Source organism: Delphinapterus leucas, chromosome 11, assembly GCF_059928025.1.
Source record: "Delphinapterus leucas isolate spDelLeu-1000000601 "Yukka" chromosome 11, BTC_Dleu_Yukka2, whole genome shotgun sequence".
Lineage (NCBI taxonomy): Eukaryota > Metazoa > Chordata > Mammalia > Artiodactyla > Monodontidae > Delphinapterus > Delphinapterus leucas.
In genome coordinates, this window is record NC_143139.1 from 3,109,886 (window position 1) to 3,131,061 (window position 21,176).

A 21,176-nucleotide genomic window follows, 5' to 3' on the forward strand; every position below is an offset into this window, starting at 1 on the left:
TCCTAGGTTAGGGGACGCAGGACAAGAGCAGGGGTGAGCAAACTCCTCATGAAACGCAGGCAACTTGAGCACTGCAAGTGCCAGAGACTTGCGACATTCATTTGGAAGGCAAGCGTCTGGGGATTTTTAATCCTTTATTGGCATAACTAGGGATTCTTATCTCTAGGATTAGGTCAAGAAGAGGCTGCTGTATGGAAGGGTGTTCCATTTGGGACAAATCTTAAAGGTATGAGGAAGGAGAGTACCATGCAGTTTCCTTGCACCGCTCATAAGACTTGCTTCGAATTTAGAAGTTGGGAGATAGGCCCACGTCATAGTTAAGAGGCCCCTGATCTTGGCACCTTGACCTCCTTCCTATCTGGGGACAGGCCGGGGATGGGTTTCCTGGTGAAACTGTAACACTGTCGCTGTCATTTGCCCTGGACCAGAGCACACATTTCCACGGTCCTGAAGAGAGCACGCATATGGATGATTTTCCGACATTCCATCCCTGAAAACTCTGTGCTGCTACCACCCAAGGATCCAGACACGGGTCCTCCCTAGATCAGGCCCTTGAACCTACACATATTCCTTTTCTCTGCAGTGCAACCCATAATTAATCAGCAGAATGCAAGGCATCTTGAGGCACAAACCAGAGAGAGGTTAGTAATTTCTAGGTACACTACCCAGTTGCTCAATGCAGCATGACACAGTTAACCCCAATGACCAGGTCATCATCACTGCCTCTGTTTCCTGCCTCTCTCCTCCGGCCCCGACTCCTGGAGAAGTCCAGGTCTGCTCCTGGAACTATTCTGTCTGTAGGACTTTGCTTCAATCTCGGCCAGGCAGCCACTCAGGATGGTGGGTGGTCCTGGGTTTCCACATCCAGAAATCCCCTTGAACCAGTCCTTCACCTTCCTGAGGGCTTCCTCTGCCCCAGGAATTCTCATCAGCTTTTTTTTTTTTTTTTGCATTACGCGGGCCTCTCACTGTTGTGGCCTCTCCCGTTGCGGAGCACAGGCTGCGGACGCGCAGGCTCAGCGGCCATGGCTCACGGGCCCAGCCGCTCCACAGCATGTGGGATCTTCCGGGACCGGGGCACGAACCCGTGTCCCCTGCATCGGCAGGTGGACTCTCAACTACTGTGCCACCAGGGAAGCCCCCTCATCAGCTTTTTTAACCAGTTTACCTCTAGCCCATCTCATTAGAAGAGCTCTCTGTAGCCCTTCACCCCAGATGGGGCCCGCTAGGATGGATACCCCATGTCTCGGAGAGCAGTCCTCACCTTTCAGCCCTGTCCTTCCCTGTGCTTCCCACACCCACACCAATCAACCGGGCCTGCTCTTGCCTATCCGTGGGTATTGAAGCAGGTATAGGAAATTGTGTGGGGCACATTTCCTGTGTTCCAGGAGCACGCAGCCCATGGGCTGAGTCTCACACGTAGCCCTCGGCACTACCCCATGGTACACGCTGTCCTGGGGGATGAACCCAATGCTTTGGGAGGACTGAGAAAGAGGGATAAATTTAGCCTACGGGGTTGAGGAAGGCTTCCCAGTTGAGCTGGGCTCTGAAGGGTAAGTGGGGTTTCTTCAAGTAGAAAAAAGAACAGGAGACAGTTATAGCTTTTGAAAGGGCAGGATCAGTCCTTTTAAAAAATCATTCTCCTTTTGATAAACATAATAAGTTCCCACGTTCACTCTATCACCTGAGATTCCGATGTGCCTTCCTAGTGGGGCCTGCATCTCTCCTTTGAGAATCACTCACTAAAGTGAGAGAGAACTATAGATTGTCATTTCTACCATCACAGTGAAACCAGAAAGGGTTCCTCCGTGCGTGCACATACACACACACACACACACACACACCTTTTGCACGTTCACACCACTGCTCACCCGATTCTTCAGAGAACCTCCCTGGGGTCCCTGCTTGGCCTCTGTGGTAACGTCAGGGGCGTGAGCATGTGAGCGGGAGAGGTCAAGACCTCGGGCTGGACCACAGCCTCCCGAGCTAGGCAGCTCCCTCATCTTCGCCTGAGAGCTGCGCTGCTCTCAGGGCGCTGACACTGCATGCTGCCCGGCGCGTGAAGACGCAGTCCTGCCCTCAGGCCCCGGGGAACCTGAGCTACAGATAGACGCAGCTCTGGGTGCGAACTCAGCCCGAAAAGAGCAGGCAGGCTCTGCCCTGAGGTCCGAGGCCTCCGTCTCCTTGTCTGAGGAAAAAGTGAGCTGACTCAGGACCTCTCAGAAGAAGGCAGCTCTCGGGCGCCTGCGGAGTAGGGAGTAGAGGATAAGAGGGGGGCGGGAATCGGTCAGGACCCCGGTGTTACAGAACATCTGGGGATGGAGGGGGAGGGCGGCCGTGGGTGAGTGGGAAACGCGGGCAGAGGCAAGGACTGGGAGAGGAGGTGAGAGGGCAGCACGTGGCCAGCGAACAGGGCCACCTGCCAAGGCTCCTGCGGACACAGGCACACCTCCCTCCCCCACCCGCCCTGGGGCCCACAGCCCAGCTCTGCTGAGCAGGTGCCCCTGGAGAAGGCTGGAAAGCAAAGGCAGAAAGACGGAAGGGATGGGTCTTCAGGAGGAGTACGACCCGGCATCAAAGACCCGCCATTCCCGCTAGACCACCGACTCCCTCCCTGGTACCATCTCCCCAGCCGCACGTCTCGGGCGAGTTGCTTCTCCTCCCTCAACCTCATTTTCCTCTTCTGGAAGATGGGTTCTTGTAGGGTTTTTTTTTTAATTGAAGTATAGCCGATTTATAACATTGTGTTAGTTTCAGGTGTACTGCAAAGAGATTCCAATTTATATATCTATTCTTTCTCAGATTCTTTGCTCTTATAGGTTATTACAAGATACTGAGCAGAGCTCCCTGTGCTGTACAGGTCCTTGTTTTTTATCTGTTTTATATATAGGTGTGTATGTGTTAATCCCAAACTCCCAATTTATCCCTCCCCCCAACTTGCAGGGTTTAAATGAGACAGCACCTTGGAAAGTGCCACACGCCACGCGTGGCACGCAGTGGAGACACTCATTATTCCTTCGTTGGAAGAAAAGCCATTTACTCTTACATGGTGAGATTTAGAAGTAGAGAGAATGACCCAGAAACAAGAGAAAAGGATCTGTTCGCACTTTTCTAGGAGCCGCAGAAACGGCAGGTTAGACACAGTCATCGTGGGGTTTGCTCATCAGTAGGTGGGTGGCTCAGAGCACCCAAATCTGGCCAGCCTGGGGGGCAGGGGAGGGGGTGTGAGGAGGAACCCTGGGGCCAGGGCCAGGGTCCCATCCAGGCTCAGCCACTGGACTGCGTGGCTTTGGGTGCATCACAACCTCCGTGGCCACACTTTGCCTGGTGCCTTTTGTCCCTTTCACCCCAATTCTGCGATTCCATGAGGCCTCCCAGCATCACCCCTTGGACAGTCCATGGACTGCTCTGCTAGCCAATCAGGCGATCAATCTATCCATCCATTTAGTTCACCTCTGACACTTCTATCGTCGCAATGATGAAAGCATCCCAAGTGAGGGGAGTAGGGGGGCTGCAGAGGCGGGGGCCCCCATTTTACAAGGATACCCAGATCTTTATAAGGATCAGAGGAGACTCTGGCACTTCTGGTTATGGGACAGAAATGAACCTGAAGCATCGAAGACCAGGAGGGGGATTTATTACAGGTGGCAGGGTCATTCCCAGAAACCACAGGCAGGGTGATCAGGGGGCCCATCACTGGAAGCAGAAGCCAGGACACCCTGCCGACCCCAGCGGCTTCCTTCCCTGTGCCTCACTTCTGCTCCTCCCTGTGCATCGTGGTTCATGTCATCAGCACAGGCTTCATAGCAACGGTGATCTCATTTCCAAATGCAGGGGAGAGAGAGCCTGATGGGCCTGCCCTGGTGGGATACTGAGTCCGCTCAGTCTCAGCCAGAGGACCCAGGCACGCACAGGCCACTGTGGTAAGCCTGTAGATGCATCTCACTAGGCTACCTCCTGGTGAGTGGATGGGGGGCGGGGGGGGGGCGATCTCAGAGCAGGGGAAGTTGTGACTGGCCTGACAGCCCAACGGGGGTTGTGTCAGTCAGGACACATGTTTGGCTGCTGTAACCAGACCCCAGAGAATAGAGGCTTAGGCAAGACGATAGTTTATTTCTCTCCGTGTGTAGCGGTATCAGTGCAAGCAGCCCAGGGATAATACGGTGGTTCCGTGATGTTGGGGACCCAGGCTCCCCTTGCTTGTAGCTCTTCCCTAAGGACGTCTGCCTTGTGCACACGGGTGAGGATGGCTCCCCACAATGTCCACATGTGCAGTCAAGGAAAGACGGGGAGGGAAGGCATGGGCCTTCCTTTTAAGGGCACAGTCACTGCTGCTAACTTCTCAATGGCCAGAACTTGGTAATGTGGACATGGTGCAAGAGAGAGATGGGGAAAGGATGACCAGCTAGGTGGTCCTGCACCCGGTCAACAACCTGTGAGGTCAAGTAGATGCTGGGGACGACGTCCTACATGGGGCAATATGGCCTTGGTTCCTGGGAACTGAAGGAGGTGTCTGTCTCTCCTGACTGTGGCTTTGGGAGGAGGTTATGCCACGGAAGAGCGTGGCCAGCACGGGAAGACCGTCAACGTGGGCCCTGCCAAGGAAGATGGGCTGGCCGAGTTCACACCAGCGATGTCTAAACGTTCTGCTCTCTTACACCACGGCGAGGAAGTGCCTCTTCCCCTCCGCTAATTCAGGGTGCAGAACAGGACGTTCTTGGGCCAGGTTGCGGAAGTCAGGGTAATAACACGGGGTCCTGTAAAGAGGCGGTTTCCAGGGCTGCGGTTCTTGTAGCCCCAGCGTGGGCTGCTTGCCTAGGGGAGCAGAAGTCTCTTCCCGCAAGCACTGGACCCACACGCTGTGTTCCTGCGGGGCAACCGCGTCCCTCGGCTGTGTTGGGAGCAGCTGATCCAGCAGTGAGGCCGTGCGGAGCTCCTACTGCATGCAGGGCAGGTGCTGGCTGCTGGGCGGGACCCGTGGTGGGGGAGGCTAAGCCCACTGTCCCTCCTCTTGGCCGCCAGCCTGACCTTCTCTTCAGCCACAAGCTTCCGGCTCACCAGTACTTACTTGACGGGCGAGAGGCTTGGCGTCAGCGAATGGATGGGTCATGAGTCATGGTGCACAGGGCAGTTTTGCGGCTGAGCAGTCACCGCCCTGCACTGCGCTTCGGGCCAGAGGGGCCGATGCCCGTCCCTGGGCAGCACTGGTTCTGTGCCTGTTGGGTGTTGGGATGGGGGAGGCGGGGGGGTGGATAAAGGAGCGGGAACTAGGGGTGGACCTCGCAGCTCTCGGTCACAGTGATGTCCAGGGTGGGAGGAGAGCCAGCGGCACAGAGCCGAGCCAGGGTCCACCTGAGGCCTAACGCTACGTGGCTCCGACTGATCTGAGCGACCTTCCACGTTCAAATATCATTTCCCTCATTGTAAAGAACCAGATAGGGACTTTCCTGGTGGTGCGGTGGTTAAGAATCTGCCTGCCAATGCAGGGGACATGGGTTCAAGCCCTGGTCCGGGAAGATCCCACATGCCATGGAGCAACGAAGCCCGTGCGCCACAAGTACTGAGCCTGCTCTCCAGAGCCCGCGAGCCACAACTACTGAGCCCACGTGCCACAACTACTGAAGCCCGCACGCTCTAGAGCCCGTGCTCCACAACAAGAAAAGCCACCGCAATGGGAAGCCCGCACACCGCAACGAAGAGTAGCCCTCGCTTGCCGCAACTAGAGAAAGCCCGTGCGCAGCAACAAAGACCCAACACAGCCAAAAATAAAATAAAATAAAACAAAACAAACAAACAAACAAACAAAAACCCCAGATAATAACTGTCTTGTTGAATCTAAGGATTTACACAACGAAGAGCACTGGCAAAGGTGAGGTCTGTGCTCACTGGTCTCCGTGCCCTTCAGCACTGCACCTGGACACACCTCTGTGTGTGTAGTGACCCCTCCATGCGCACCAAACCCCTGGGATCGACTGGTCCATTTACATGCAAGGAAACTGAAAGCCAGCAAGGGACGGAGACTGGCCTAGGTGACACAGGCCAGCGGGGACAACAGGCCTGGAGAGCCCCGGTCAGGACGGGCCTCTGCTCATCGGCACCAGGGCCCTTCCTCTCCGAGTGGCAGCGCCCAAGTTGGATTCAGATCTTTCACCTCCAGTGCCTCTGCTCCCACCCCTCACTGCACTGTCCCCGGCTTGGTTGGCTAACAGCATAAGGCCGGAAAGGGACCGGTCTGCAGGAGAGCTGTCGCAGATCCCTGCCCACCAGGGCACCGGTGCCCGGGGCTCAAGTACAGAGGCTGAGTAGCAGGGGCTCTGGAGCCAGACTGCCTGGGTTGGAGTCCCAGTTCAGCCACTCGCGAGCTACATGACCTCATTTCATCCCTGTATGCCTCAGCTTCCTCGTCTGGAAAATGGGGATTGAGATGGTATTTCAGGTCACAAGGCTGCTGTGCTTAGGAAAGTCCTGGCGCACAGAGTTTATGTAGTTAAGTGTCTGCGGCTGTTTGAGGCTCTTAAGTGTCAGAGCTTTACAGAGGTGGTGGCTACAGTTGGCCTTCAAAGGACAGCCTTTTGCTGATGGTGGAGTTTGTTGTTTCCAGATAGGACGAGATTCCCACAGGTGTTTTAAAGGACTGGGGGCTCTGCAAACTCTTGGAGGACTGGGCGCTTCTCCCGTAGAGACGGTCAAGGACTGAGTACAGGGCCGTCCGGTTGGTGGACGGTTAGAAAACAGTGACCAATAACTCCTGGGGAGGTACAGACCTGGGAGGACGTCCTCTATCCACACACCCTGAGGGCTGAGATGGGACACCAGCTTCCTACAGACACATCTCCTTTTCCTTTAACAATCTTTAAAATCCCAGCTTTTATTCAAATTTGTTCAGCGTTGGAAAGTCAACGGAACCCTCAGCACAAAGAAGGTGGCTGAAAGCCAAGAGGACCAGAGCCAGGAAAACTGTGGTGCAGGCAGCCCTGCTCCTGCCAAGAGTGGGATGCGATTCCAACCCTACCCGCGCCCGAGTGCTGGGGCAGGACACCCGCTCTGCTGAGAAGGTGGCCCTAGTTCAGCCTCACCCCCTCCCCAGCCCACCCCGCCAGGCATCATCCCAGGCTCCCTCACTCACAGCCACACCTGAGAGGTGGTGTTCCTCATGGTTTCCCACGTCAACACCTGGCCTGACTAACCTGACAGGTTCCTGGAGTAGAGCCGTCACCTGTTTCCTGCTATAAACATGCTCTCTGCCTCCTCTGCTGTGCGCCTGTCTTTGTAATTTGGTCCCGAGCACCATGTGCCATGGTCCCAGGAATGCTTCCCGAGATGGTCACCCCAAAGCAGTCCCAGCTCCACCAGCATCCTCCCCGTCATCAACTACAGAATACCTTGCAGAGGACTGGCTATGCGGCCAGGTATTTTAGACAGTATCTTTAATCCACCCGGCACCCAACCTCGCAAGGTTGATCTATTAGGACGGTGCTTCTCAGACGTGAATGTGCATATAAGTCACCTGGGAATGTTGTTAAAACGCAGATTCAGCTGAATAGGTCTGGGGGAGGCCTGAAAGCCTGCATTTCTAGCAAGTGCCCAGGTGACATTGATGCTGCTGGTTCTAACTCTTTGAGGAGCAAATGTATCAGGCAGAACATTTTGGTTGCAAGTGACTGAAATCCAATGTGAACTGCTTAAGCAGGAAGATGAATTTATTACGAGGATGTCGAGTGTCTCACAAGGCCAGCTACAGCATGAAAGCCGGGCCTCGGGAAGAGCTGGGGCCCGGGAGGACTCTCCCGGCCTCCGGACTCTGCTTTCTCCTTGCACCCACTTCATGGCTTTGTTCTTCCTCTGTCCCTTCCTTCCATCCACTCTGTTCCGGTTAGTGCCAAGCAACACTCCCCACAGGCCTGTGGATTCTGTGTCTTCTTCCTCGATCTACTCTTTGATTCGGTCGTGCATATCTTCCAGTAACTTCCTAAGAAAGTGAGCAAGGGGAGCAAAATTTTTGCTACTTACATAACTGAAAATATCTTTACACTTGATTGACAATCTGCCCGAGTACAGAATTTTAGCTTCCAGAGTGGCTGTTGTGATAACCGATGCCATTTCCATTCTCTATCCTTTGTACCTCGTGTCTGAAAATTTTCAGATTCTTCTCTCTGCTCTCCAGTGTTCTCAAGCTTCACAGTGGTGTGCCCTGGGATGGGTCTTTCCTCCTTCATTATACTGGGCACTTGACGAGTTCTTATGACCCGGAATCTTTTGTCCTCCTGCTCTAGAAAAAAATTTTTTATTATTTATTTGGTTATTTCTTTCCCTCGCTTTTCTTTGTTCAATCTGTCAGGAGCCCGTTATTAGGATGTTGGATCTCCTGACAGGATCCTTTAATCTTCTTGTCTTCTGTATCTAATTGTCCATCTCTATCTCTTTGTTTTAATTTCTGTGAGGTTTCACAAACCTCTTTTTCTAACTTTTCAAGTTGAGTTTAAAAAATTTATATTTTTATTTCATATTTTTAATTTCCAAGAGTTCTTTTTTTGTTGTTATTCTCGGAATATTCCTCTTCTTTTCCTTTTTTTTTTTTTTTTTTGCGATATGTGGGCCTCTCACTGTGGTGGCCTCTCCCGTTGCGGAGCACAGGCTCTGGACGTGCAGGCTCAGCGGCCACGGCTCACAGGCCCAGCCACTCCGGGGCATGTGGGATCCTCCCGGACCGGGGCACAAACCCGTGTCCCCTGCATCGGCAGGCGGACTCTCAACCACTGTACCACCAGGGAAGCCCTTCTTTTCCTTTTTAAAAAATATTTATTTATTTATTTTCCTTATTTCTTTGGCTGCGTCGTGTCTTATCTGCAGCATGCAGGATCTTCGCTGCAGCACGCGGGATCTTTCATTATGGCGCTTGGGCTTCTCTCTAGTTGTGGCGTGCAGGTTTTTCTCTCTCTAGTTGTGGCGCGTGGGCTCCAGGGCATGTGGGCTCTGTAGTTTGCAGTATGCGGGCTCTAACTGAGGCACACGAGCTCAGTAGTTGTGGCATGCGGCCTTAGTTGCTTCATGGCATGTGGGATCTTAGTTCCCCGACCAGGGATCGAACCTGAATTCCCCTGAATTGGAAGGCGGATTCTTTACCACCGGACCACTGGGGAAGTCCCTATTCCTTCTTTTCACGGAATACTGTTCTTATTTCATTGATGTAATAGCTTCTCTACTGTCTCCAGGGATATTATTATTTTCCTTTTTTGAAGTTTTTTCTCTCTACATTCTTTTCTCTGAGTTTCTGGTTTCTTACTTATGGTCTCTTTCATGTAACTTTCTATTTATATTAAAGGGCGAGGCACTAGACAGTTTACTGGAAGGGGAACTAAGTAGTGACAGATAGAAGACCTCTTCATTGTACCCTTTTCATTCTTTTGAATTCTAAGCCACATTAGCAGAAAGTGTATTCAAAAAACAAAAGTTTTTAAAGTTTATTTTAAGCTTTATGTGCATGGGTGTAGCTCATCCATTGAAGAATTTCACTGCAGACAAACAGAGGGGACTTCTAAATGTCAGTGTTTAAAAGTCTTCTTTCTGGGTCATCAAGTCTTTTCTGATGAGAATCTTCTAGACCTGCGTCTGGGGATAGGTGTTGGGGGAGGGTATCCACCTGGCTGACAGTTTTCTTGAATGAAGGTGGAAGGAAGGCTGAAAAGCCCACCGTTCAGAATGCAGATTTTCAGCCAGGGACCTCAACCCTCTCCCAACTACACATACAACCGACCTGTCGGCCTCTAGCACCTGCTTCTCAAACCATCTGTGCTGAAGGACCAGTTATTAATCTTCCAATCTGTCAGGACCCACACACAGTCCTACTGCACATGATAGCACACGTGACCCACCATACGTGACCCACAGTAGGGGGTCAAACATCCAAACTGGCCTGTATCCTGTTCAGAAAGAAGCCACTGAGCATACGCCTGAATGTTGAGGCCATTTCAGATTTCTATAAAAATTCTAAACACTCTTACTCTTTGTACTTCTGTATCTTCCTGGGGCTAGTAACGAAGCCCGTGGACCTAAACCAGTTCACAACCACACTCTGAGAGCACTGCTCTAGAAAAGAACAAATCTCTAGGCTCTTGCCTTGAGGAGGAGCTGCCACCAGGCTTGCGGGGTGGGGCGGGGGGCGAATCTGGAGGGTGGAACTGCTCTGTAAATAGGCTTTCGGGCCATTCCCCCACCTCAGCTCTGCACTTCACTCTCACACGCCTTGGTACCCTGTTTCCAAATCTAGTGCCTTCCTTAACTGCTCATGTCCTTCCTGCAGGCATCAGGACACAGCATCTACTGCTCAGCAGAGTCATGTACACCTCCTCGTTCTACCTGTTTCTGTCCCCATCCTCTTTGCTCTTGCAGCTTACACTTTTAAAAATACATATATTGTTGTTAAGATGGCAATACTCCCCACATTGATGTACAGATTTAATGAAATCCCTATCAAAATCCCAGCTGATTTCTTTGCTGAGTTGATCCTAAAATTCATATAGAATTTCAAGGGACCCAGAATAGCCAAAACCATCTTGAAAAAAAACCAACAAGTTTGGAGAACTCACATCTCCCAACTTCAAAACTTACAACAAAGCTACATTAATCAAGTAATCAAGTGTGATAGTGGCCTAAGGATAGACATATGGGTCAGTGGAATAGAACTGAGAGTTCAGAAATAAACCCTCAGCTCTATGATCAACGCATCTTCAACAACAGTGCCAAGACAATTTGATGCAGGGGTGGGTGGGGGAATAGTCTTTTCAGCAAGTGTTGCTGAGACACTAGATATCCACATGCAAAAGAATGGAGTTGAACACCTACCTCACACCGTACACAAAAACTTGAACAGCTACCTCACACCGTACACAAAAACTAACTCAAAATGAATCACAGACCTAAATGTAAGAGCTAAAATTTAAAAACTCTTAGAAGAAAATATAAGAGTAAATCTTCATGAGGCAAAGCCTTCTCAGATATGATACTGAAAGCACAAGTAACATAGGGAAAAATAAATTGGACTCAGGAAAATTAAAAACTTTTGTGTCTCAAATGACACCATCAAGAAAGTGAAAAGAGAACCTATACATTGGGAGAAAATATTTGCAGATCATATACCTGACGAGAGACTTGTATGCAGAATATATTAAAAAAAAACTTTTACAATCTATGATAAAAAGACAAATGACTCAAAATTTAAATGAACAAAGGATCTAAATAGACATTTTCCCAAAGAAGATATACAAAAGCACATGAAAAGATACTCAACGTCATTAGCCATCAGGGAAATACAAATTTAAACCATAATGAAATACTACTTTATACTCACTGGGAGGGTATTATCAAAAAGACAGATAATAACAAGTGTTGTTAAGGATGTGGAGAAACTGGAACCACACATACTACTGGTGGGAATGTAAAATGGCGCAGCCACTTTGGAAAACAGTCTGGCGGTTCCTCAAAAAGTTAAACATAGACCATATAACCCAGCAATTCCACTCTTAGGTGTATATATTCACGCAATGAACAACTGTCGAAAGTAACGTTATTCATAATAGCTAAAAAGTGGAAACAACTCAAACGTCCATCAGTTGAAGAATGGATAAATAAAACGTGGTACAGCCATACAATGGACTATTTTTCAACAATGAAAAAGAAATAAAGCATTGATACACCGTGAATGAATTTTGAAAACATTATGCTAAGTGAAAGTCGCAATGGATCACTTTTGGATGATTCCATTTACATAAAATGTCCAGAATAGGGAAATCTATACAGACAGAAAGTAGCTTAGTGGTTGCCTAGTCTGGGGCCTTGTCGGGAGGGGAGGAAATGGGTATAGGGTTTCTTTTAGGGGTGATGAAAATGTTCTAAGATGGACCGTGGTGATGGTTGCACAACTCTGACCATACTAAAAGCTACTGAATCGCACTCTAAATAAGTGAAACGTATGGTATGTCCAGAAAGCGGTTGTAACGGATCTGGCCCACCAGGTCTGACTGCAGGTCTCCAGTGCCATCAGCTTTGACCGTGGGCGTCTCCAGCATGTCTCACGTACAGGGCTTCTCAGTTATCACCACGTTAGGGGATCAAATCCGAAGTCACACGTTTGTTCTTAACCTAATGGTACTTTACCAGATTGCTATTGGCTTCATCAGGGGATGTACCTAAAAATGGTGTTTACTGAGTCAGACAAATTAATCAACTGTGCCTGACTTCACTCTCTTATTACAAAGGAAACGGCTTCTTTTATTTTTAAAGAAGAGATCTGGGCTTCCCTGGTGGCGCAGTGGTTGAGAGTCCGCCTGCCGATGCAGGGAACACGGGTTCGTGCCCTGGTCCGGGAAGATCCCACATGCCACGGAGCAGCTAGGCCTGTGAGCCATGGCCGCTGGGCCTGCGCGTCCGGAGCCTGTGCTCCGCAATGGGAGAGGCCACAGCAGTGAGAGGCCCGCGTACCGCAAAAAAAAAAAGAAAAAGAAGAGATCTCTTTTTATTAATAGCAAATAATACAAAGAGCACCTGCCTACTTGCCAGCCTGGGAATGCATTGCATTCTTAAATGAGGATACAAACCCAGTTCATTCATTTAATCAACAAATATTTATCGAGCATTCACTATGCACTGGCTACTCTACCAGATTCCGTGAAGGCAATGGTGAACAAATTATAGAGAGGAGAGAGCTAAATAAATATGCCTTTAGGTCAGTGTCAAAGGACAGAGATATCCCTGCCAGAGGACTTGGTGCTGTTTTAATTATTGAGATGTTCAGAGAAAGGTCTATCCATCTATTTTTTTCCCTTTGAGAACTCAAGGTTGAGTTTTTATAATTACATAAATATTAGAATAAGACTAACAGAAATGGAAAAAAGGAAGTTTACAGCAATTCTGCCACCTGGCCCTCCCCCATCAATCTAATTTCAAAATTTTTCTCCTCTCCACCCACTTTTTAAAGCTTCCAGCTCCATCTCCCCGAGAGCTCTGTCCACCTTCGCTGCATGTCTCTCCGAGGACCCAGTTCAAAGGACCTCCTGAGACTCACTGAGAATTTCAGACCTGAAGCGTTGAAGCCTGGTGTCAGCCAGGACTCCCCAGTTGCTCAGGAGCCTGGGGCGGGGGGCAAAGGAGTAAATGTGAATCCCAGCTCCAGCTCACTTCTGGGCGCATTCCGCACAACTCAGAAACCACGCAGCAGAGGCCAAAGGAGGCGGGCAGAGGGCTGCCGTGCCCAGCTCTGCAGAGGCAAGTCCCTGCCTTGCAGAAGGTTTGAGGGTCAGAGATGTGCTGTAAAGTCTGGCACGGCCTCGGTTCTCAGGAATGGTGGCTTGGGCTGTGTCTAGGACACCTACCCTATTCTCAGGGGCTGCGATCCTCCTAAATTTCTAGGAGTCTGCTTTGTTATTCTCATCACTCGGGGAGTAGAATTTTTTTAACGTTAAAAGGCTTATTTTGCAATATGACTACAAAGTAATACATCCTCTTATAGATCTTTGAAATTTTTCAAAAAACAACACAAAATCAAAATAATCTATAATCTGACCACTCAGAAACAACCAGTTAACACTTTCACGTGTAGTCTCCCAGTATTTGCTCTATGTGCATAGTGCGATAAGTTACACATCTTTATGTCCTATTTTGTATCCTAATGACATTATTCGAACGTTACCCATGTCATCATAATACTTATATAAAAGCATTTAAAATAACTAGCATTTAAAGATACTAATATCCCATAGTATGATTATAGCATAATGACTTAACCAATCCGGTATCGTTAGTTACGTCTGGTATTCACTATTACAAATAGTACCATCATGAACATTCTTAAAGCTAAATCCTTGCACACATTTCTAATTATTTTCCCAGGATAAATTTCTAAAATGGAACAACTAGGTCAGGCTTTTGAGACCCACTCACAAATTAACTGGGAAGAAAATACTTTTTAAGTTTGTGTTTTATCTGTTTAACATTTCTCTCTTTTTCTACTTATAAAAGAAATACATTCTTGTCCAAAAAATTTTTTTTAATTGTAGAAACATATATTAAAAAGGATTTAAATTTCCCTGAATTCTACTGTCCAGAGATAATGCTACTAACAGTTTGGTGGATATCAGGAGCACCTCACATGACACCAAGTGGTTGGACTCAACTGATGGCCACTTTCTAAACGTCTCCCCGCTTTCCGTCGTTCCTCACAAGCCCAGGCTGTCATGAGAGAGCTCCTTCTTTGAAGGTTGCCTGTGGCCAGGACTGAGCCATCCGCATACTTGGCTCAAGCCAAGCTGGCAACACAGACAAGCTGGGGAGGCCACCTCGGCCCCTCTCTGGATCCACCGCCGGTCCCCTCCCCGGGAACAGGAGGAGGGAAGGGTCACCAGAACGGAGCAGAGGAGACATTCACCTGGTGGACGCAAGTTCTGGCATTCAGCCCCTTGCTGCCCAGAGGCAGTGAGTGAAAGCCCCTGTGATATGGCCAAGTCTGGAATCCTCCTAGGGCACATGAGAATCAGGTCACCGGAAAGTACTATCTGTACGTATCCACACACACACGGGGTTCACAGCCGTGGGCTCACACACAGCATCAGCACCTGGATTCTGTCCACCAAGCTCCCTACCCCCACCCCCCACCTACCAACATGCTCGTTTCTCAACAGAAAACTTATCTTCAGGTACTTGTGAGATGTGTTTATATATGAGAGACTAACTTGTCTCTGGAAGGAAACTCCCACCTAAACAAAAGAGCCCAGAGTCACAAAGAAAAACCCTATTGGTGATCATAAAAGGTCCCTTATGCTGGAAGGTTCAATATCATACTAGAGGCGCAGCCAGGCAAAAGCCTTCGGGCCTGTAACAGTCCAACATCCCTGCAGACCAGCCTCACCCCAGTCCATCCTCGCCTTCCATTCAGAGTTCCCTCCACTTTTCCTGCTACAGTTCCTATGCCATCTCCTAGTGCTAACGGCTGCTGGTAATTCCAATTAGGAAATGCCCCTTCCTCCTCTATGACATCTTGGCCAACGACAAGAAGGGGGAATTGCACTTGGCCCTATTCTGTCTCAAGGTACAATTTTTTGGAGGCTTTTTCACTTCATCATATGTATAAAACATCTCCTTGACTTTATGTAATATGAATAATGCACGCTGCCTTTATTCCTTGATGTGTCTGACCTACTTTCACTTGTCCATTCCTTATAACTGGTAAGTCTGTCAGTGTCAATGTGTTACCATGTTCTCGGTACAACCCTTAGCATCCCTGTCAACAAAAAAGAAGCCCGTGTGTAAAAGAGCATATGGTGACAGTAGCAACTCTAAGGGTCATTGAGCAGTTACTATGTGCCAGGCGCTGCTGGGAGCCCTTTAACTGCATTAACCCATTTAGACCTCACAGCAACCCTATCAGGAAGGCATTATTGTTATTTTCATTTCACCTGTAAGAAAACTGAGGCACAGAGAGGTTAACTGTCTCGCCCAAGGTCACACAGGTGATAGCACCAGACAGTACTCAAGAGCTCACCACCTCTAACTGCTAACATTTTAGTGTATAGCAGTCCACTTTTTACCTGTGTATGTAAACCATTTTGTTTTATTTCAGAAAATTGGGATCATAGATATACTTAATAGGTGTTGTGTGTTTCTTTGTTCAGGATATAAGTTTGTAATATTTGCCTTTTACTTTTAAGAAGTTCTTCATGTGGCAGAAAAGTTTAACCTTTTGATACCTATTAATTCTTTTCTTTGTGATTTCTGCCACATGAAGTCACAGGTATTTTTTTTTTAGGTTTGAAAAAATCCTTCCCCATTAAAGGGTCATTATCTTGTCTTCTGGTTTTATTGTTTCTTTTTTACCTTTAGCAATTTGAGCTATTTGAAATTTATTCGATGAATAATGAATGTATCCCTTTCCCTGAGGTAAGTTTTGGTATTTCCTTAAGATCTGTGGACTGATCTGTTTATTTAATAGATGTTATTTTGTAGGGCAAGTCTTCCCTCTTCAGTCTTTTTTTCTGAGTGTTTTAACATTTTGCCCACATGCCTTAATATTTTGCCAAATGAACAACAGAATTATTACATCAAGCTGGCAATAAACCTGACAAATTATTTTGAGAAGAGTTGCCATATTCAAGATATTCAGATTTCTAATTTTTTCCATTAAAAAAATCATCTCCTACCATATTTGTAACATCTTTATCAATTGTCCTTTTGTCTACTTGTATTTTCTTTTTGTTTTGTCTTGATTACACTTACAGAGAATGGTTTATCATACTTTTTTTTTTGGCCATGCTGCGCAACTTGCAGGATCTTAGTTCCCCGGCCAGAGACTGAACCTGGGCCACAGCAGTGAAAGCGCCGAGTCCTAACCACTGGACCGCCAGGGAATTCCCAATATACTCTTCTTTCAAAAAACAAAAATCAATCCCAGAGGTTTATATACTAAATCTATTGACGCTATGCTCTGTAATGTCACAAATTTCTGGAATCATCTTAATTTTGTTCTTTTTTTCTATTTTCCTTATGTGTGTTTAACTGTTCTTTTCATAACTTTTCTGAGGTGAATTTCAGTTTGCTTATTTTCATCATTTCTTTTTTTTTTTGCGGTACACGGGCCTCTCACTGTTGTGGCCTCTCCCGTTGCGGAGCACAGGCTCCGGACGCGCAGGCTCAGCGGCCATGGCTCACGGGCCCAGCCTCTTCGCGGCATGTGGGATCCTCCTGGACCGGGGCACAAACCCGTGTCCCCTGCATCGGCAGGTGGACTCTCAACCACTGCGCCACCAGGGAAGCCCCATCATTTCTTATACTGACAGCATTTACCTTTAATACAATTTTGACTACATTGCATAATATGTTCTGATTCTCTTAATTAGCTAAGGAGTCTGTAAATGATTTTTGTTTTTAAAGAGAAGGAAGTTTTATTCAGGGAGATACGCACTCCGTAGACAGAGTGTGGGCCATCTCGGAAGGCAAGAGAGGCTGTAATGACTTTTTTTAAACAGCATTTTTGGAATATAATTTATATACCATCAAATTCACCTGTTTACAGTGTGCAGTTTAGAGAGCTGTACAACCAGCACCAGAACCTAATTTTAGAACATTTCTGTTAGCCTAAAAGAAACCCTGTACCTGTTGTCACTTACCTCTCACTCCTCCCTCCTCCCGACCCTGGCGACTATTGCTCTACTTTCTCTCTCAATAGATTTGCCTATTCCAGACATTTCATACAAATGGAAAGATGTAATACGTGGCCTTTTATGTCTGGCTTCTTACACTTAGCATGTTTTCAAGGTTCATCATGTCATGGCCTGTATCAGAACTCCATTCCTTTTTATGGCCAAATAACATTCCACTGTATGCAGATTCTACATCTGATTTATCTATTCCCTGACTGATGGACATCTGGGTTGTTTCTACTACAGCTGTTATGAACACAGTGCTGCTATGAACATTCGTGTACAAGTTTTCATGTGGACAAATGTTTTCATTTCTCTTGGGTGGACATCTAGGAGTGGAATTGCTGGGTTATACGGTAACTCTCTGTTTAGGCTTTGGAGAACTGCCAAGCAGTCCGAAGTGGTTCCACCATTTTACATTCCCACCAGCGGTGAGAGCTCCGGTTTCTGCACATCCTCATCAACTGTTGGTATTTCAGTCACTTTTACTGTAGCCATTCTAGTGGGTGTGAAAGGGTGTCTCACTGATCTGCAGTGATAACTTATGATGGCGAATTATGTTGAGCATCTTTTCAGGCGCTTATCTGCTGTTCATGTAGCTTTTAAAGAAAACGGCCGTTTTAAATTAGGGTTTTTGTCTTCTTATTTATTGGGTTATAAGAGTTCTTTATATATTCTGGATATTAACCCCTTATCGGATATATGATTTGTAAATATTTTCTCCCATTCCATGAGTTCTCTTTTCATTTTCTTGATGGTGTCATTTTAAACAAACAAAAAAAATTTTTAACGCTTCATTTATGTATTTATTTATTTATTTTGGCCACACTGCGAGGCATTTGGGATCTTCGTTCCCCGACCAGGGATTGAACCCATGCCCCCTGCGGTGGAAGCACGGAGTCCTAACCACTGGACCACCAGGGAATTCCCAAAAGTTTTTAATTTTGATGAAGTCCAATTAATTTTTCTCTTATCACTTATGTTTTTGGTGTCGTTTCTATAAAAAACACCTTCTAACCCAAGGTCACAAAGATTTACTCCTATATTTTCTTCTAAGTGTTTTACAGTTTTAATTCTTTAATTTAGGTCTATATTCTATTTTGAGTTAATTTCTGTATATGATGTGAGACCAGGGTCCAACCAAGTTCAGCCTTTTGCATATAAATATCCGGTTGAGGTGTGCTCTAAGTGTGAAATACACACGGAATTCTACAGGCCTAGAATTACTAACATGCTTAAAGGAATAAAGAAGAAGATTGAAAGGAAGAACAGAGACTATCAAAATAAACTTGAAATATTAACAAACTAACAAAATAGAGTTTCTAGCAATGGCGAAAAAAGCCAAAAAGCTGAATACCTCCAGCAATGATAGTAATTAGCATTGGTAGTAACATCTCTGGGGTGACTCCACAGGTACTGCCCTATTTTACATATGTTGTCCCTTTTCATCTGCACAGCAGGCCAGTGAGGTAGGGACAATTATTCGTCCCCATCTTCAGGAAACTAAGGCTCAGGGAACCCAGCTTGTCCAAGGTCACCAGGCGGGCAAGTAGGAAAGCCAGGCCTGACCCCACTCTGAGTTCAAAGTCCACATTTTTATCTGTTATAGATTATTGCAAGAACACAACAAGAATGCAAACAAGATATGCATTTTGGCTACAGCCTGGCCTAGATTTTAGACAGTTGGAGGGATGAGTAGAGCAGGAGGAGTGAGGGGTGACTTGGCCAAAATGGGGGTCTCTCTGCTCAACACTGCCAGCTTATTTCACAGAGCACACCCGCCGTTAGCTGGTTCCGGCTCTCAGAAAGCTCTCGCGTTAACATGACGCCCAGGCCCTGCCCCCACGCAGCCTGGCAGCGCCCCCAGCCCAGCCGCACCATGAGATAAGACACGAGGAGGGACCTGGGGAAAGAGGCCAGCCCGGTGACGCCCGACTGCTCCCTCCGTGACGTCCGTCCACAGCAGACACCATCCCTCCAGGGACTCAGGGCTCAGCCCAGAGCCCTCTGGTTTAAGACCAGCTCTACGGAGCTCCGATAAGCGCTGCCCTTCCAGAGGCTTCTGCAAACAGAATTGCCCCCGACCCTCTGGCCAAGGCAGCAGATGAGCCAGCCTTCAGTCCTGGGCAGGGGCTTCTCCGCAGCTGCGGCTGGGAGAGAGCAGGGACCGTTGCATCAGGAGAGTCAGCCCTCACACGGCTGACGTGTGCGGGGGTGGCGTGGTGAACGTGCAGGGCCGTTTCTGCCCCAGCAGAGTGCTGTCCGCGGGCAGGAGGTGAGGGGTGACGCTGCAGGGAGTTGTGAAATCTAGGCCCAGTGCCGCTGGGACCTTGCTGAGGGCTGGGGCCCCATCAGCCTGCAGGACGTAACGTAAAGCTGCCTCTGCTGTTGGTTCACAAAAACCATGGGAAGGAACGGGGCCCTGACAACCCTGACATCCAGGCAAGAGCCAGAGGACCCGGGGACCATCATGCCACGCCCACGATCTGGGTCGCAGTGCACAATTCGCCACCTGGTCGGAAGTGGTGTTGCCCTGGGTGGTGACTACGAGATGCCCCGGCGCGGTGACCCTGCTAGACCGCTGTCATCGGCACCAGGCAAATAGGCGCCCCTCGCTTGCTGCAGAGCCGCGCTCCTGCAAAGCCGTTCATGAGCTGAATCCTATACGGCTGCACTGCTGCAGGCGAGATTCCAGACTGCGGGTTCAACCAGAAACCCAGGGGTCATCCTTACCCCTCCCTTTCCCACACCCTCCGCCTCCATCATTCAGCAGCTCCCCGCATTCCACTTCCATCCCCGCCGCCCCACCCTGTCTCCCGGACTCCTGACTCTGCCCTCCCGTCCAACCTGGTGTCGCAGTGATCCTTCTAAAATGTAAGGAGGGCTTCCCTGGTGGCGCAGTGGTTAAGAATCTGCCTGCCAATGCAGGGGGACACGGGTTCGAGCCCTGGTCCGGGAAGATCCCACATGCCGCGGAGTAACTAAGCCCACGCGCCACAACTACTGAGCCTGCGTGCCGCAACTACTGAAGCCCGCGCGCCTAGAGCCGGCACACCGCAACCAACAGTAGCCCCCGCTCGCCGCAACTAGAGGGAGCCTGTGCGCAGCAACGAAGACCCAACGCAGCCAAAAGTAAAAAACAAATTAATTAATTAATTGAAAAATAAAATGTAAGGCTATCACTTCTCACTGCTCCCCGGGGCTCCAGGATAAAGCCTGAGGACCTTATGGGACCGCCCAGCCCGCCCCACACGCCCGCACCTCTCCTGCCTCACCTACAACCTGCCATCTTGCATCCACGCCCAAGGACCCCTTGGGTCCTGAGCTTGAGCCCACTGCTCCCTCCCTGAGATTCTGGCTCCTCCTCCACCCCAGGAGAACTAAGCCTGGAACACGCTTCTCCCCGTCCTGGCACCTTCCAGGCCTGAGGGCTCCCCCTAGATCTTCCATCTGTCTCCTCAAGTAGAGAAGAAGTTCCCTGAGGGCAGGAGTTGTGTTCCTCAGTCTCTGCAGCCCCAACATCTAGCATCAGTGCCCGGGACTCAGCCGGGGCACCTGGAACCTGCTTATAGAATAAATGAATATCCAGGAGAGGGTGTTGTTCTGCTATTTATTTATTGTATTCTTAATCTTCATTATGTTTTTCCTGATTATAAAAGAAGGGTGTGCAGGTATTCTATTGCTCCTTCCCCTTTTATTGAGGAGCTCTTGGAGGCTCCATAGTCAGGCAGAGAAAAGAAGAACGAGTGAATTCACCACACTGAAAGTATGTTGTCTACAAAGTAATAAGCATTTATTGAGTACCTGCTGTGTTCATAGCTTAGACCCTAAGTTCTGTGTTGGAGATAATGCCGCTGATTCCACAGAGCTCACTTGCACTCAAACTTAAGCAGAAATGCAACAATAATTTACACACTTATTAAGACAGAATTTAGAAATTTTAAGTAAGATTCAGTCATCAACACCAAGTTAAGCTCCTGTAGATACCCT

The 21,176-nt window shown here is 48.4% G+C and overlaps 1 protein-coding gene across 6 annotated transcripts in view; it reads right to left on the bottom strand.

Moving 5' to 3' along the window:
* Positions 1–21,176, bottom strand: part of B4GALNT3 (beta-1,4-N-acetyl-galactosaminyltransferase 3) — a 215,516-nt gene that overhangs the window by 82,012 nt on the left and 112,328 nt on the right. The window contains exon 22 of one of the 6 annotated variants that reach the window (XR_016394800.1): positions 1–8,269. This exon is cut by the window's left edge and continues 20,482 nt beyond it. The exons of the other annotated variants lie outside the window; for them this stretch is intronic. The gene's annotated coding sequence lies outside the window, so the exon portion shown is untranslated. The remainder of the gene's footprint in view (positions 8,270–21,176) is intronic. 6 annotated transcript variants of the gene reach the window in all.